Below are 17,060 nucleotides of genomic sequence, written 5' to 3'. Positions count from 1 at the left end.
AAGCAGAGTGAGAAGAGTCAGGGACAAAATATACAATCCCCAGGGCACCCCCACTGAGTGACCTACTTTCTCTAGCCATACCCCACTTGCCTTGTTCCCATCTAGTAATCCATTCAAATTATTAATCCACCAAATGAATTAATCCACTAATTAGTTTATAGCTCCCATAATCTAATCATTTCACCTTCTGCATGAACACTGGAGTTTGGGAGGGAAACCTTATTTCCAAACATAACACTGCTCTGCATGGGAAATATAAGCAATAAAAATCTATTCTGTGACATTGGCCTCTCCATGTCATCTCTCAGTCATAAGTTCTATAAATTAAGACCAAAATGCATAATAGTCACCAATCCTGAGTGATCAGAATGGGCTTCCAAGCAGCAAAAGAAACAGTTCTCATTACGCTCAAGCACTCAAAGACACAGAAGAAGAAAACAATCTCCCTGTAGCCAGGATTGGTTGACAGGGTTACTGGGTACACCCTGACAGTTGTTAGCCCTGCCTGATAATTAGTCACATTTGAAAAACACAGGCACAGAGAACAGAGGAAGATCTAGAGGGGATATGTCAAAAAGAGGAGCACAACTCATTGACCCTAACACACTAAAAGACAATCATGCCATCAGCTCAGCTCAGAATTCTATCACATGGAAAAAAAATGAAATTATGATATTTATCTGCTACATTTTAAAATGAGAAAGCAAATGATGCACTTCAGACATTTGAAGAAAAACAAAAATGTCTGGTCTGTCATTGGAGGAAATTTCAATTACTTAGAAAACTTGCTCATTCTGCATTCTTCCTTTCTAAAAGATGCCAAGACAAACGAAGCACCACTGCATCTTCAGGTCACTTTTAGTTTACACTAGCTGTTCTCAAAATCTTATTCTTTGCATTTCCCAGACATCTTCACTCTCATTCCATCAACCTCAGCCTGCCTTCTCCCTAATGCCTACTGTTCCCCACCACCAGACCACATGGATCTAGCGTTTATGTGTCAGGAACAGAGCAGTCAGTGTTGAAAAGGGGATGTGTATCTGGCCAATGCTCCCTCCACATGCAAAAATCCCACGGGTAAAAAAGCAAGGGAACACATCTATATCTTTAAAAAAAAAAGGTAAAAACACATAAAACACTGGAAAGCTTCTGCTGATACCAAGGCACAAGAGGAAGAATTACTAACAACCTTTTGGAATAAAAGGAATATTTCCTAATTCAGGCATAAGCACAACCTCTGGGAATATATGCCCAGCATATTTATTTTTCCAACCCAGCTGTCTTTGGGATGTGCTGAAGACTTCCTGTCACTGCCTATTTCCCAAGTCATGCAGAGATAACCCCAAAAGTCAGTTCAAGCATTAACAACTGTCCAGAACAAATCAAAAAGTATTTCAGAAATGAGCCCATAAATCATTTTAATTTTCCTAACAGTCCCTTTAAAGTAACATCAGGGAAGCATTATGGTTACCATATCTATCAGGTTAGCTATTACTTTAAAAAGTAAGGCTGCAAAATAATGTTCATAATAATAAAATCCCTACAGATTGTGACTCAATGTTGGTGAGTTTGGGTACAAGTATGCCTAAATCATTATTATTTATTATGGGTATTGCCTAACAAGTTTCCTCAAAATGTAGGGACTTAAACATTATCTCCCTCCTGCCATGAGCCAGGAACCCTCAGGAATTTGAGAAGGCTTTGCCAAGTGGTTCTCTCAGGTTATACTCAGAATGTCTGCAGGGGCTGCAATCATCTGAAGGTTTCACTGGGGCAGGAAGACCTGCCTCAAAGATATACACTCATAGCTGTGGACAAGAGGCCTTAGCTTTTCCCTCTGGGACTCTCCATAGGGCACTTGAGTATCCTTACAAGATGGCAGTTGACCTCTCTCAGAGCTAGCAATCCAAGACAGAGGAAGCAAGAGAGTCACAATGCCTTTGATGTCTTGGTCTCTGCAGTCACACACCATCACAGGGAAAGAGAATCTGGCTTTTTCCATTAAAAGAAAAGAGAGAAAAAGATTTACAAACCTAGAAACCACCACAATGAGGTACTTGGTATCTTGGGATGGAAAAGAAAAGTGTTTTAAGAAAAAAAAAAAAAAAAAAGACGCAGGTTCCAGGAATTACAAGTTGTCCATTTACTAAGGGCTATATGAAAAGTTTTGGGGAGTATTTCTTGGGAGTGGTTGCACAGTGTTTGTTTTGTCTTTTAGGTGCCTCAAATAACAGGCCGTTCGATTATTTGGGACCCTGTGCCTATGCCATGTTGGAGAAGTTGCACCAGAGTTTGATGTGTGACCTGTTTGGTTTTACATAGATTAAGAAGAAAAAGGGAAAATAGGACCATGTGTACATTGAGCTGTGCATTTTGTATCTTTAACCATTTGTGGCATTTTTGTTTTCTTGGCCTTGGAATATTCATATTCTTACTATCTATTTAGGATAAATGCTCATCTCAATAGAAAACTATCACAGTACTAGACTCAGTAAATATTTTGAGATCAATTAGAAACCATTTGGCTAAATATTGTATTCTGAAAATAATCACTCAAGCAATAATACAACATTAGAAAGACTCTGTTTATGTTTCATCAGACACAATTTGAAAACTGTTCTCATCCAAGTATTGTTTTCATTGGCAGTGCTGGGTAGTCATTCAACAATTACTCAGATTCCTCCACAAACACAAATTCTGGCCATTTTGCAGTGATTCTCACAGTCTAGTCTGACTGGATACTGCTGGTGGTCTGCAAGTGTGAGCTTGTATTACCAAATCAAGAGTCTATAACCTTGACTTCAGCAACTCCCATTCCCACCCACTCTCCAAGGCTCAGATCAGACTCCACTGCTTGATCATGACACTTTTGACCTCTCCAGTCTAAAAGGTTTCCTGATTCCCACCAGCACTGCACTCCTTCAGCAACTCTCTGCCAATATTAGGTAATTCATCACATCTCTTATTTTGGGTTCCCACCCCCAAGCTGTCCTTAAGACCAGGGTCTTCATCACGCTACTTTACGCATTCACCCAGCTTTTGAAGAGTGTACTAGGTGAGACAGTCATAATATACTGTTCTTCGTAATGTACATTTATTTTTTGTGATCAATTTATTCTGTTTCATTTTACAGTTTTCTCTATTAATCCTAAAGTGGATTACATGTTGTCTTTGTGTTTGCTTCTATGACAACAGATGGGGACAACAGGTATACAGCACAGCAAGGTCAAATTCCCAGCATAAAACAGTTCATAAACTAGAAGAAGTTTGAGAAGCACTGATCCTAGATAATTCAGGTTATAATCAAATCAAAAACTTCCAGAGCTCCAAGAAGCACATACTTCCCAACAGGCAGGCTCCTGAATTCTACCAGTCACTTCTAAATGGGATCCCATAATCAGTGAAAGAGAAACCATGCACAAGACATGCAAGCTGATCAAACCAAACTGGCCCAACGAGCCAATGTCTGAACAAATCAATGAGGAAGAGAACAGCAGCAGTAACCTGGACTGTCATCTTCAGCACTTACTGGACTGACCAACATGTAATAGAAAGAAATTTCTACACATCTTGACTATCTTTTCCTCTCTTAGGAAATTCTGAGGCAGCCAGGAGAGTCCAATCTAGTCAAAGGGTGTCTACTATTAACAAAGCATATGTGTTTATCTCCTGGATGGACCCACCACTGCCACAGGACAGACAGGACAGTGTTCCAATCTCAGGCAATTTGATTTTCATGATGAGCTCCCTGCAGATGTTAGCCCTGCCACCTAACTGGGTGTGTACTAAAGATGTACCTACAAAAAGCAAGGGTGAGTCCTTCCCCAAAACCCAAAGCATAGACAACTGTAGAAGAGCAGAACACCCTGTGTAAATGCCTGTCTTTAAAATGCTCAAATCCTCCAGAATTGAGAGACTGAATTATGTGAATCATGCAAATTCAACACCACATTAACCAACAGATCGAAGCTAATGTCACCTATAATGGGACAAGATGACACCATGTGCTGCCTGATATGATGTACTGAGAGGGATACAAAACATTTATATAGAATTCCTGCCAAAAATACATGTAATTGTGAGGAATTTTACAGTGAGGAGATATCATACAATCCCAAATTGCTACTATTAATGAGCCTATGCTCTCTAAAAATGTCAATGTACTGAGGGATAAAGCAAAGCAGAGAATCTGTTCCTGATGTCTTAAAAGAGACTTAAGAGACTTGACAACTAAGTATAGTTTACACGATTCTGGATTGAATCCTAGAGCGGGGGATGAATTGCTATAAAAGACACTGTGTTAAGTAGCAGATTTTTGGATTTGAACTGTATGTGTGGTAAATAGTATTACACATCCTGTTTTTACTAATTGAACTGTGGTCATGAAAAGAAATGCCCTTGTTATTAAAAAGGACATGCAGCAGTATTTAGCGGTGAAAGGGCATGATGTGCATAACTTCGCTGGGTTCAGAAAAGATAATGTACAATACAAAGGAAACCAAGGCAAATGTGTTCAAAGCATTTATAACTGATGGATTTAAGCACTGCTCTGTAGAAGTTCTTCATGCAATTTTTCCTATATGCTTGAAATTATTTTAAAAATGAAATCCAAAAACAAGACAAATTCAACTAGCACAAGGCATTTCCACAGTCACATCTGCTGAAGAAAAGCAAGGCTCCCATATGATACTCATCTGTCACCATTCATTGACCCCAATCCCAGACGACTGTGTGCGTCTTCCACGCTAAGATAGCTAGACACTTGACCCCAGCTCAGCCAATCAGATTAATGTTCCAGGAATTAGAAATTGAGACACACATATTGAGCTAAAAGCTATGAGGAGCCAAGCAGCATGAAAGAGCACGTCCATAGAAGTGCAGGCAAAGGGGTTTCCCTGGTTTACATCAGCTGGGGAATGGCGGCACCCAACAGAAATATCCAAGGGCTGCTTCTCTGAGTTGGAGAAGGAGGGGAAGGCAAGAGTCCCCACCCTCTTCGTTCAAGCTAGTTTGCCTCTGTCTGTTCCTACTGTGCCAAGAACAGACTCCTAACAATACAATGGCATAAACACTGAATGCAATCTGTTCCACAGCACAGGAGAGCACTAAGTGCTGCTCACTCCCACTCAGGTTTGCCCCTTTCTCACAGGAAAGAATGGTTCTTCAGTTCTGATACCCACAGCCTCTTCTCCAGGGACAAACTGGCTGCACAGAGGGTACAGCCTGCAACAGAACCCACTCACCACACATCACACAATGCTGCCAACAGCAAAAAGGGAGCACTACCCAGACACATCAGGAGACCTGGCTTCTTGGGCCTCCTCTGTCTACTAGCTTCCCTGCCCTGTGGTTAGCAAAAGAACAGTCCTCAAAGATGCCCAAGTCCTAATCTCTGAAATCTGTGGATATGTTACCTAAGGTGGCAAAATTGAGTTTACATATTAAATTAAGGACCTTGAGATGGTAAGAGTATCCCAGATCATCCAGGTGGGCCCATGGTTGTCACAAAGGTCCTTAAAAGCAAAGAAACTTTGCCAGTTATGGTCAAAGGGAGATGTGACAATGAAGAGTCAGAGGGAAGTTTGACACAGTAGACTGTGAAGACAGAGGAACAGGGTCACCAGAGGCCTTCCAGAAGCTTCCAGAAGGGGTTTCCAGAAGCTAAAAAGGCAAAAAATTGGATGCTCTCCCAGACTCTTCAGAAGGAATGTAGCCCTTCCTACCATTGATTCGAGCCCAGTGAGACCTGCATCAGACTTTTCTAATCTATAGAATTGCAAGATAATAAACTACATTTATGGTCACTTGGCACAGCAGCAATGGAAAACTGATACAGACTACTATGGTTTGGAAGTACCCCCCAAGGGCCCACATGTTAGAAGTTTGGTCTCCAGCTTGTGGAGACACTGTGAGGAGTCAGAACATTTAGGAGGTGGGCCCCAGTGGAAGGAAGTTAGGGCACGGGGCTTGTACCCTGGAAGGGGATATTGGGACTCTAGTTGCTTCCTGATTCTTTTTGATTCCCTGGCCCCAGGAAGTGACACCTATTCTGTCATGTGCTCCCACCATGATATACTGTGCTGCCACAGGCCCAAAGGGATAGTGTCAAAAGACCATGGATTGCAACCTCTGAAAACACAAGCCAAAATAAGCTTTCCTTCTTTTATTCTGTAGCAGTAACTGAAGGCTGGCTAACATATAGGTGCCATTCCATCACAGGGAATGAGTAGGTTTTCATCTCTTCTAAGAAGTGGGGTTAGCCTAGACTCCACCTCTTGACCTGCCATCATCCCTTGCTAAGGCAAAGCTGAAAAAACTATGGTTCCTGGACCTGATGATCTCTAAAGATAATTAATTCACAAACCAAATGTCTTCCATGCCAGCTGAATTTATTTGGTACCATCTGCCCTTGTTTTGTATATTTTACCACCAGAGCTCTAGATCTTTTTTTAGTGATAAAAATAAAGTTTGTCCTGAGTTACCAAGTAATTGGCAGGCCCCAGTGGCCCAGCACACTAGCATCCAAGACTCCAACTTGCATCCACTGAGCTAACTCTCTCTAGCAACACACCCATCCCAGACAGGCTTTCATTCTTCCTCTGATGCTGTGTTGAAATCCCCACAGCCACCATCCAGATTTCTGAGTCATCCTCCCCAGAGCAGCCCAAGCAGCAGCAGCTGGACCATGAACTCAGGCAGTCCAGCACAAACTGAGCCCTGACAATCCAGCAGCTGCTCAAGGGTCACCTCTCCCCGTGGCCCTTTCCCTAATATCTCCATGCAACTGCCCTTCCATCTCCTGGGAGCCCTGCTGCTGGCCAAAGGACACACTGCCAAATGCAATTTGTGGGTGCAGTGCTGGGTCCAGCTACACAGCAGGAGCTACGTCACTGCCTTCAGAAGGGAGTATGAGGGTATTTTTTATTGTTGAAATATTGCTACTGAACAAAACATCTGGGGGAGACTGCTACTGTTCTAGCTACTATGATGCTTGCTAATAAGGACATATTAAGCTTTGTGCCTTTGTCAGGATGGTTTATTTTAAGGTGGAACCTATTTGGGACTCCCACTTCTTCATTCTATCAAAGCAGGCAAATGCAGTTCCAGGGAGGGAGTGGGGTAGCTCTGGAAGAAAAGAGTAGAGTAATCTCTGGTTCTGGTGGTCCTGCTTTCCATCCACTTTGAAGCTAAAGCCACTAGGCAGGCCACCTTGAGATTCATCTAGCAACAGGGAACAATTGCTTTTAAAGGGAAAGGCACAAATAAACCAAGAAAACTTGGGCTAGAATGGTTCTGGCCCCAAAGAGAGGTCTATTCTATGCAGGGATGGGCCAGACTGGGCACTGACAACAACCCAGCAGGAAGCAACCTGTTGGGGGTGGACAGGCAGCAAAGCTTAGCCACAGGGATTTTATCAGCCTTTTATCATCCTGTCATCATCGATTCCTGTTAAATAGGAGAACTGCTATGGTGCCTGCCGAGTGACAAAGGACTGTGACTCTGCCTTGGAGAAATGTGCTTCCAACAGTAGAGATTGGAGCCACAGACTGAAGAGCTCGGCTACAGCAAGCAATATGCCCAGAAGCATTGCTCTGAGCAAGAGCAGAGGGCGAGAAATGGCAAGGGAAAGAGGCCCAGGCTGCTGTGGACCAGATCAGGAACAGCCTCCACTCTCACCACCCCTCCCCAGCCTCCACTCTCACCACCCCTCCCCTCTCACATACTTGAACAAGAAGTGGTCACTCCTGGGTAGCTATCAATACTAAGCACCACCAGGTCTAATGCAAACAGAAGAAATGCAGAAGAAAGCAGCCCCTGGGGAGGCTGAGTAAGTCCAGGTAGTGAACCAGGAGACCAGAAAGGCATCCTGGCAACCTTAAGGGTCTGCTGATTTGAAGACTATTTGGAGCCTGTAGGTTCCCAGATAATGCCCAGTCATTTTTTAAAAGATGATTTCCTACAAAATCTTTCCAAATGATAAAAAAAAAAAAAATTTAAGATCAGTAATTTTCTGTGCTAGTGGGTGCCTTCATGGTGGTTGGGGATATAAATTATATCATCTTTTTAAAGAAGCATATCTTTTGACCTTGAAATTCTACAGAATTGCCAACTGTGGTCTACAAAAAGCAGGAGACAGGGTTAAGAAGATGCCCAGGAACAAGGGAATGAAGGATTATACATCTTTTAATATAAAAATATACAACAACATAAAGAAATAATATGTAGTCTTTAAATATGAGAGATTTGGGTTGGCATGGAATAAATTTCTATGATATATTGAGCTTTCAAATGTATTATATCACTGGGTGCAGTGGCACATGCCTGTAATTCCAGTGGCCTGGGGGGGCTGAAGTGGAAGGATCACAAGTTCAAAGCCAGCCTCAGCAAGTTAGCAAGACCCTGGCTCAAAATAAAATATTTTAAAAATGGCTGGGGATATGACTCAGTGGTTAAGTGTCCCTGGGTTCAATCCTGATACAAAAAAAAAAAAAAAAGATGAAATGTTTTACATAGAACAATATTTTGTTTAAAAAACTTTCTCACAAAGAGTCAACTGCTTCATATAAGTGTTGATATCACCTTGAAAATAGTTTTCCTTCTCACAAAAAGCAAACAACATAGTTTATTGTTCACAAGTAAGGTAAGTTCTCTCTCTTTCTCTGTAAGGAATGCTAAAGAATAAAATTTGATAATTTTAAGTGATTCCATTAATTAGAAATCAAGCTTTTCTGGTTTTGGTTTTGTAGTAAATACAGAAAAACATGCTTCTTGAAATCTCAAATGCAAAAGAAATATGATTGTCTGTTGTGCTGGACCCATAATTTCTGACAAGTTAATAAAGTAGTAAGATGGATCAAAACATCCAATTTGCTGGGATGGGGGATTTGTGGTTACCTAGCTATCAGCTAGGTATTGGTATCTACATGATGAGGAGGCCCAGGCAAATGCCCAAGCAAAACCCTTCTGTGCTCCCTGCCCTCACTGCCCTGTGGACAGTGTTGATTCTGGGATGGAGGCCTTATGAAGGAGGGAGAGTCACTGAGAATCCTGCATGGAGCAGAGGCAGGATGCAGGGAAGGCAGCATATAAGTATCTCAACACTGCTCAGAGCTCCCTGAGGAGGAGGAAGGACTGCCTGGCCCTGGGCAGCTACAAGATAGGTTCCATTGTGATTTTTGAAAAGAAAAAAAAAAAAAAGGAAGAAAATACAGCCAAGCACAATGAGGGAGAGTGATTGAGGGTAAGGAGTGGCAAGGCTGGTGACCCTAAGGCCCAAAGGCTGGGGCCACTGACCAAGCTACCAGTGTGACAAACACTGGTACCAGGGATGCTGCTTTCTTGTTTTAAAGACTTTCTTCTTCTTTTCCTTATTTTTTAAAGAACATCAATAGGTTGGAAATTACTTTTGAAACCTTGTAAAGTAAGACAACATTTTAAGGAAATCCAAATACAACCTGTGTTTCGGTAAAGAAGGTACATTTTAGATGTTATTCACTCAGCATCTTCTACTTCACTTGCTATCATCTCAAGTAACTGAAGACTCCAAAGAGGTCATCATTCCTGAAGTCCATTAAAAGCAAGGAAACACCCCAGGGGACAAGGTGACCACTGTCCCGGGTTTGCTCAAGTGTTTAGCGGCAGTTCCTATTGGGTCATCACTCCCTGGCCTGCTCAAGGTAAGCATACAGAAGGAGGACATTACTTTGTTGGGTTCAGGTAAATGCTTTCTGAGCTCAAGATCCAGTGCTGGGCTCAGGATGCAGAGATGGATGAAGAATCATCCCTGCCCCAAAAAAGTGCCATCTAAAAAGAAGTTGGCTTCAGATAATGGGAAAGACCTCTGTCAGAGGGCATCAGCAGACAGAAGAAAGAACACTCTTCAGCCAGTCCTTGAAGGATGAGCTGCCAGGATAAGAGCACAACATTCTAAGAGCTTGCATCTACACAACCCTGGAGAGTTAAAAAAAAAAAAAAAAAAAAAAAAGATCACCTCTCCTTCCACTGTTGAGGAAACTGGCCTAGAGAACACAGGCTACTAGTTATTGGTATCTACATGATAAGGAGGCCCAGGCAAATGTCCAGGGGCTTATAGTTTTCACACTGCAGAAATGGGATTTGGCTCAGCTCCCACTAGCTCCAGAGTCTTGACTCTGGATGTAAAAGCCATTAACCCTGAGTCTAAAGAGGCTAGAAGGGGGTACAACTAAGATGCAATTCCATCCCATCACTGAATGGACATCCCCAATGTTCCAGATGGGGGCATAGGCATGGGATGAGTAAAGCAGTTTGCAACACAAGAATAATAGCATAGCTCCTGTCTGTCACTGCCTACAACACGAGAATTCGAGTCTATACCTTGAACAGAAGACTGGATAAGTGGGTCAACTCCATTCTGATTTGGTGAGTGGCTTAGCCCAGCCCTGTACTACGCAGATACATGAAGCCAAAAACCCGAGGAGCCAAATTCAAAACCTAAAAGCCATAAGACGCAAACACTGTGTACGTGAGACAGAAAAGAAAAAAGAACCCTGAGTAGCACTGTTGTGTTGGAGATAGTCTGATAGGGAAATCTCACAAAGTGACCAGAAAACAGTTTTCAGAACACACTAAATGAACCACTGACCTCTCGCCTCCCACTACCTGGCCTGGCTGTGAGCCATCAAGAACTAACTCATAGCACTGGGTCCTCAGACCACCAGAAACCACCATAGTCCCTTGGAGAGCTGTTTCCCTTGACCTTGGCTGGGACTTGGTGACAGCAGAGCAAGCCAAAATTAAAACTTTTTCTCCTCCCTGTTCATTTCTGTCCCACATCATCCAAGTTCCTCCCCTAACCCAAGAGGCTAAAGTGCTTTAGAGGCAACATTTTAAAATTGCCATGCTGGGAATTGATTACCTGGGGATGCACTGAGGGTAGATGGGAGAGGAAAGTAACAAATAAGCTGGGTTGCAAATACTCAGTACCCCATCTTACTGTTGACTGTAAAACCATTTCTAGTTACAGTCCAAGCAAGAGCAAAAGGAAAAAAGAGCTCCAGGTGTGGTCAAACAGTCCAAGCTAGATCTTGACTGCCACTCTCTCATGGTGGGACCCCACCCCTGGTTCTCACTCTGAAACAGCACCTGTACCTGACACGTGGGCTTCTGGGAGTGTTAAGTTACAAAAACTTGTAACTTGAGCACTTAGCCCAATGCCTAGGATACTCTAAGTGCTCTTTAAACTGCTATCAGAACTGTTGACTTGAACTCTTTGTGAAAACTGAACAAGAATTTTGTGTCTACTGGGAGGGCTTGACAATGCCAAGTGACAATAATATACTGTTATCTTGGACTCAAGACTCCCCTCTAGAGCAGTGCCCTCAGTCCCTCCTGCCTTGCTCCAACCGCTGTGGGGTTTCCACCGCCAGTTTGTAGCTTCCAATGTGGTCTCTTAACAACCCACTGTAAGTGCCATTGAGCCCAGCTGCTCTCACAAACAGAAACTCCCTCGCGATTTTCAGAAATGCTGACAGCATGCACACTGTACAGAGGCCCTGTGATTTCACCCCAAGAATCTGAGAAGCACAATATTTAAGGGAAGACTAGATGGCAAAACCATGATATATAATAATCATGATGAAGTACAAGCACATGGGTACAGGTGACAATGATGGGTCCATACTTTTCAGTTGGACTCATGTGGCTGGATACTGACAGGACTCCTGCCAGGCTTTTGATGGCTTTGTACACTTACATACCCCTCAAGCAGTTTGCATAGAGTTACTTTCAAGGACATTTTCCCTTTAAGAACTTTAGTAAGTCTCTAAACCAGCAAAATCAGTATTATGTTAGAAATGTAGAATTCAATTGAAATGTAGATTTGATGGCCCCATCAAGGCCTCCTGCATGAGGATCTGCATTTTAACAAGATGCCAGGTGACACTGCTTCACAGTATTTAGAACATAACATCCATCCAGATAGAGCTCTGAGAGTAGACTTAGGTTTTTATTTGATCTATTCTTTCCTCTTGGACCAAGTTCATCAACAGCAAGTAGACTGTGTCTTTCTTGGCTGCTGGAACATAGTAAATACTCAATAAATATTTGTCAAATGAATGAATGGGTGACTGGGCAGTCTACCAACTGACGGAAGAGACCTATCCCGCTGTAAGTGCAAAGAAAGACAGGAGCAAGGATCTGAAGAAGGGAGGAAGGGAGAGAGGAGGAAAGAGAAAGAGGGAGAATCCCTGGGGTGGGGAAAGGTAGTCACTACAGATAAGACCTCTTTAAGAAGGGTGAAAATAGAATGAGACATGATGGATAAGAAACTTTTGTGTCAGGGAAGAAGCTGCAGGAGGGAATGGCACCTGCATCTGACACCAGTGTTTTCTGGCAAGAAACATTCCAGGAAGAGGATTGGCCAGTAAGAAAGGCCTGTGTGGCCAGCATGCTGTTGGTAATCCGATGACAAGAAAGAGACTCAGGGCTTGTATGTTTGGCTCTGGTGGAGGAACAAAGAAGCTCCAAGGAGGCAGATTCAGAAGGCCCCACAGGATGAGTACTGTGAGTGGAACAGAAAAGCCCCAACTAGAGTCAAAGTCACCAACTCACAGGCTCTCAGAGCTGAGCGTGACAGGGGCTGGCTCTAGAGGGAAGGAGCCCCTCAGCCATATCTGCTGGACTTTCACCACTGGCCACAACTTCTGCAACCATGAGACTCCACAGGTCTGCAAAGTAGACACATGGAGATTACTCACAGTTTTTAACACGATGACACAGGAACTTGTGGGCAGCCAAGCATTTGAGGGGCCAGTAGTCCAGTCCAGATGTTACCCTGCAGCAGCGCACTGTCAGAGAAAACACAAATGACACATGTCAGTACAGGAGTCCACATTAACAGATGAGCAACATTCTCACAATACTTGATACTTCTGATGGGTTCAGATTATAAAGAGGGTAGAAAAGGGAAATGTCACACAGGGTTGATGGTGTCAGGGCCCTGTGTAGCCACAGAGCTGGCAAACCTTTTGCCTTCAGTTTGGGAAGACACACCTTCCTCCAGCTGCAAATCCAGAGCAGCTGCCTCTGCACATCCCCCAGCATGGCGCCCAGACTTATGGCTGGAGAGGACCCTGGAGATCAGCAGGCCTGAGGCCGTCAGTTCACAGATGAGGAAAGCCAAGTCTCAGAAAGCAGACAGGCCTTACCCAAAACCACCAGCAAATAATGGCAAGAACAGGACTAGAATCACAGAACCAACCCTATAAAGCATAAGTTATCCCTGTAAATTACCTTCCTAATAAAACTCAGCTTCTAAACAAATGTTATTCTTATTCTGTCTGTTAACTGAGGAGGAGACAAAGCAGCCTGCAGTTCCAAATCTTAACTGTTCCTCTAGTTCTCTCTCCTTAATCCCAGAAGACTTGCACCAGCCAAACCGAAACTCCTGGTTTTCTTCAAAAACAAAGCTCAAGAAAAATAGAATAGTTCACGTTTGCACAGAGGAAGAAAGCCTAAAGAATTTAGGGGGAAACCTAAAGACAACAAGTCTGAGTTTTTGAGATGTACTGAACACAGAAAAAAATGGAAAGCTCCTTTTCCATAATACCAGGTTTGCAAACCCAAGAGATCCTTCTCAGGAAATTCTTAGGGACCAGAGACATTAATACGTTTTAAAGGCTGGAGGACTCAGACTTTTGCCAATGCTTCCTTTTGTTGGAATGAAATGGATGATCAAATGCTCGTTCTCTAGGAAATGAGACTTCTGTTTATGATTTTTATTAAGTCTTCATCTAATTTTATATTTAAACATAATCATCTAAATAGTTTTCTCTTCCCCCTGGATTCTAGTTCCAGCTGGCCCCAACAAATCAATGCAATCTCGGGCAGATCATGCTTAACCTTGTGGACCTCATCCGTAAGATAAGCATGGAGGGGACAAACCTCAGGTGTCCTTTGGCTGGAAAATCCTACATTCCCTCACACTTTTGGAACAAAACTGATAAACTTCACATTAAGTCATCTTATACAAAGTGTAATTACTTGCCTACTTTGTAGAAAAGAAATCTCAGTCCTTATAAATTTAACTACCATATCTCTTAGGCAATAACTGCTAATTTGGTGCAACAGTTGTATTTTCTTTCTAGAGAGTTAGCTTCAAAGGTGACAAATCTGCCCCCAACCTTACTAAATAGGTATTTGAATCTCCCCAATGGTCCAATATTATAAGGCAAAACTTAAGGTTTCTTTTGCATAAAGCAAAAATTTAGGCAGTGAGATCATTTGTTTTGAAACTACAGCAACCATACCAATTTTTTCTTTACATGTTAGCATTCTAGTTACTCTGGGTCAAGAAAAGATATAGATTTCAGAGAAAATCTTCCACAGCAGGTCAAGGCTTCCACACTGGAATACCCCAGCATAGCTTACTTAACACTGTTTCCCTTTCAACAAATTAGGCAATCTTCAATAGGACACAGGAAACCAAACAAATGCCAAGAAATCTTTGATAGTCCCAGGATGCATTTTTTAAAAAATATGAAACTCTACCACAATTACCACATCGTTTTCCTTATACCTCAGATTAAGGACCTTTGCTATATGAACACATTATAATGAATCCTATTATAATTCTCAACTTCCTATAGCTGCTCTGCATATGGAACTGGGAATGGCAACCCCTTTTGTAAAGTAATATAAAAGAGTAGAGAGTAGGGAGGAGGCTGGTTTCTTGCAGGATGCATGGTAGAGAGTCTGGCCCTTCTGGCGGTGGCAACATGGTTCAGCACAGCTGGAATCCTTACTCCTCTGGACCTGTCAAGAGCTTCAATAGGAACCTTTTCTTAGAAAGCTAGGGTGGGGCTTTGTACTCCATTTTGCAAAACTAAAATAATGATAAACAAAAGCACATGTTATTTAGGAATATATACATAGTGTTATCTCTGAGAAGAGGGGAAGTACTTCTAAACTGTGCACTCCACAGAAGTTCATTTTACTTTTATTTTTTATAACTACCTTCCCAGCCCCCTTGAAACAGGATTGTGTTGCCCAGGCTAGCCTTGAACTCCTGGGTTCAAGAGATGCTCCTGTCTCAATCTCCCAAGTGCTGGGACTATAGGTATGGACCACAACATCCAGTTTTAAACTCTACCTATACATTTATATCCTTTTCTATTGGTATTTTTTAATAAAGAATTCTTTTAAAGATCTATGTCAATGACAATGACCCCAAGAGTTATAACCTAAGTTATTCTCTGCTCCAGTTTAAGACACCAATAAAACTGAAATGAGCCCAGTGTTTGTCAAGGGGTGGGGCCTGACAAGGAACAGTCAGAAATTCTGGCTCCAGGACCATCTTCTATAAATACATTTTTATTTTTTTTTTTTTTTAAGTCCACGCCCTAGGACAGTCCTACATTCTGGGCTAATGCCATGCTGACCTCTGATGCTGCCTGCCAGTCTGGGAAAAGCCAGTGTTGGATTTCTGCAGACATGATGGTCTCTCCACTGACACACTCCACAGGCTTATTTCCTGTGGCACATTCTGTTACCAGGAAACTGTCTCCTTATGGTGTCCTCAGCAGCTGAGAACAGAGCAAAGAGCCAGACACTGCAGAGTTGGGAGGAACATTGGGCCACCTCCTTCCCAGACTGGATGCAGAGGTCTGAGTTCCTTACATGGTCTCCTTTGGTTCACCATTTTATCTTTGTCATGAGAATTCTGCTTAATTGATGGTCAAGTCATCCAGTGACCAGAAAAGTAGGTAAAGGGTATCTCAAGTCCCAGCCCTTCCCGTACTCACCAACATTATCTTGACCAAATAGAAAATATGTTCTTCTCCTAATAATATGAACAAGAATAAGTTGTCCCAAAAGACTTGTAATTTTACTAGTAGACAAAACTGTCATCTTTGGTTTTTAAAGTTGCTGTATTAGTTTATGTTTCTATAACAGAATTTCTGAGAATAGGTTATTTAAAAAGAAATTTCTTATGGTTCTAGAGCCTGGGAAGTCCAAGAATAAGGGGCCACATCTGGATGGTCTTCATTCTGTGCCATTCCATGGCAGAAAGTAGATGGGCAACAGAAGGCAAAAGAGCAACAGGGGTGTCAAACTCACCTCGGTAACAAAACCCACTCAAGATAACTAACAACTCCCTTGACAATGACATCCATCCACGTATAAAGGCAGAATCCTCATGGTTTAATCACTATTATTGCACTGGGGATTTCCAACATATGGATTTGGGGGGTACACATTCAAACCATAGCAGTCACAATAGCCAAAAATTGGCATCATGATACCCAATCACATTTTAACCCTTTCTGGACAGCTTTCACATCATATCTATTCAGGGTAAAGCACAACAGTCTATGCCTAAAGAAGGAAATAATTTCAGTCCCCTATTTCTTGCTAAGAATCTTTCTACTTCTCTCCTAGCTAAAGTTTGCTGCTTAAAGAAGAAAAAGCAAAATTCAGATTACAGACCCCATTCTTCAATGTATCACCTTCCTCAAAAGTAAAACATCCCACTGGATTCTGCCAACTTTCCTGAGTGGGAAATGGACATGGCCTATGCGTGTGTGTGTGTGTGTGTGTGTGAGAGAGAGAGAGTTAGTGTGTGTTTGTGCAAGCATACATGCTTAGACTTAGAGACACACACACACACACACACACACACACAGTCGCAGGCCCAAAATTCTTGATCTACTCAAAACAATAGCCTTACAGGGAAACCATTTGCTAAAAGCTCAGGAAAAGTAAAAGCCTGCCAATTTCAGCAGGACAAAGGATTCAGCAACTAACAGGGGAACAAGATGATCTCACACGCCTTTCCCACTGAGCCTATGCATGAGTGGGATCCTTCTCAAATTCAGAATGCTCCCTCTCAGACACAGTCACTGTTTCCACCCTAGGGGACCCAGGCAGGAGGATGGCTAAGCCAGGAAACAGATTCCAGTGGGTAGTTCTTTGATGTTTGACCCAAAAGAATCCAACAACCTGGGCTCCTTAGCCAAAGGGGGGCTGAAACTCTCAATGAGGAGTAAGACCCTGGCCTATCCACAGGCATTAGTCACTAC

The 17,060-nt window shown here is 42.6% G+C and overlaps 1 protein-coding gene across 3 annotated transcripts in view; it reads right to left on the bottom strand.

Annotated features, from left to right (window-relative positions):
• The window catches only part of Tln2 (talin 2), a 394,566-nt gene that overhangs the window by 317,105 nt on the left and 60,401 nt on the right, over positions 1 to 17,060 (bottom strand). For all 3 annotated transcript variants that reach the window (XM_076850883.2, XM_076850885.2, XM_076850886.2), the window contains exon 2: positions 12,738 to 12,827. The gene's annotated coding sequence lies outside the window, so the exon portion shown is untranslated. The remainder of the gene's footprint in view (positions 1 to 12,737; positions 12,828 to 17,060) is intronic.

Source organism: Callospermophilus lateralis, chromosome 3 (assembly GCF_048772815.1).
Source record: "Callospermophilus lateralis isolate mCalLat2 chromosome 3, mCalLat2.hap1, whole genome shotgun sequence".
In the NCBI taxonomy this organism is placed as follows: domain Eukaryota; kingdom Metazoa; phylum Chordata; class Mammalia; order Rodentia; family Sciuridae; genus Callospermophilus; species Callospermophilus lateralis.
Note: the sequence above shows the minus strand (reverse complement) of the source record. Positions and strands in the feature narration are given on the sequence as shown.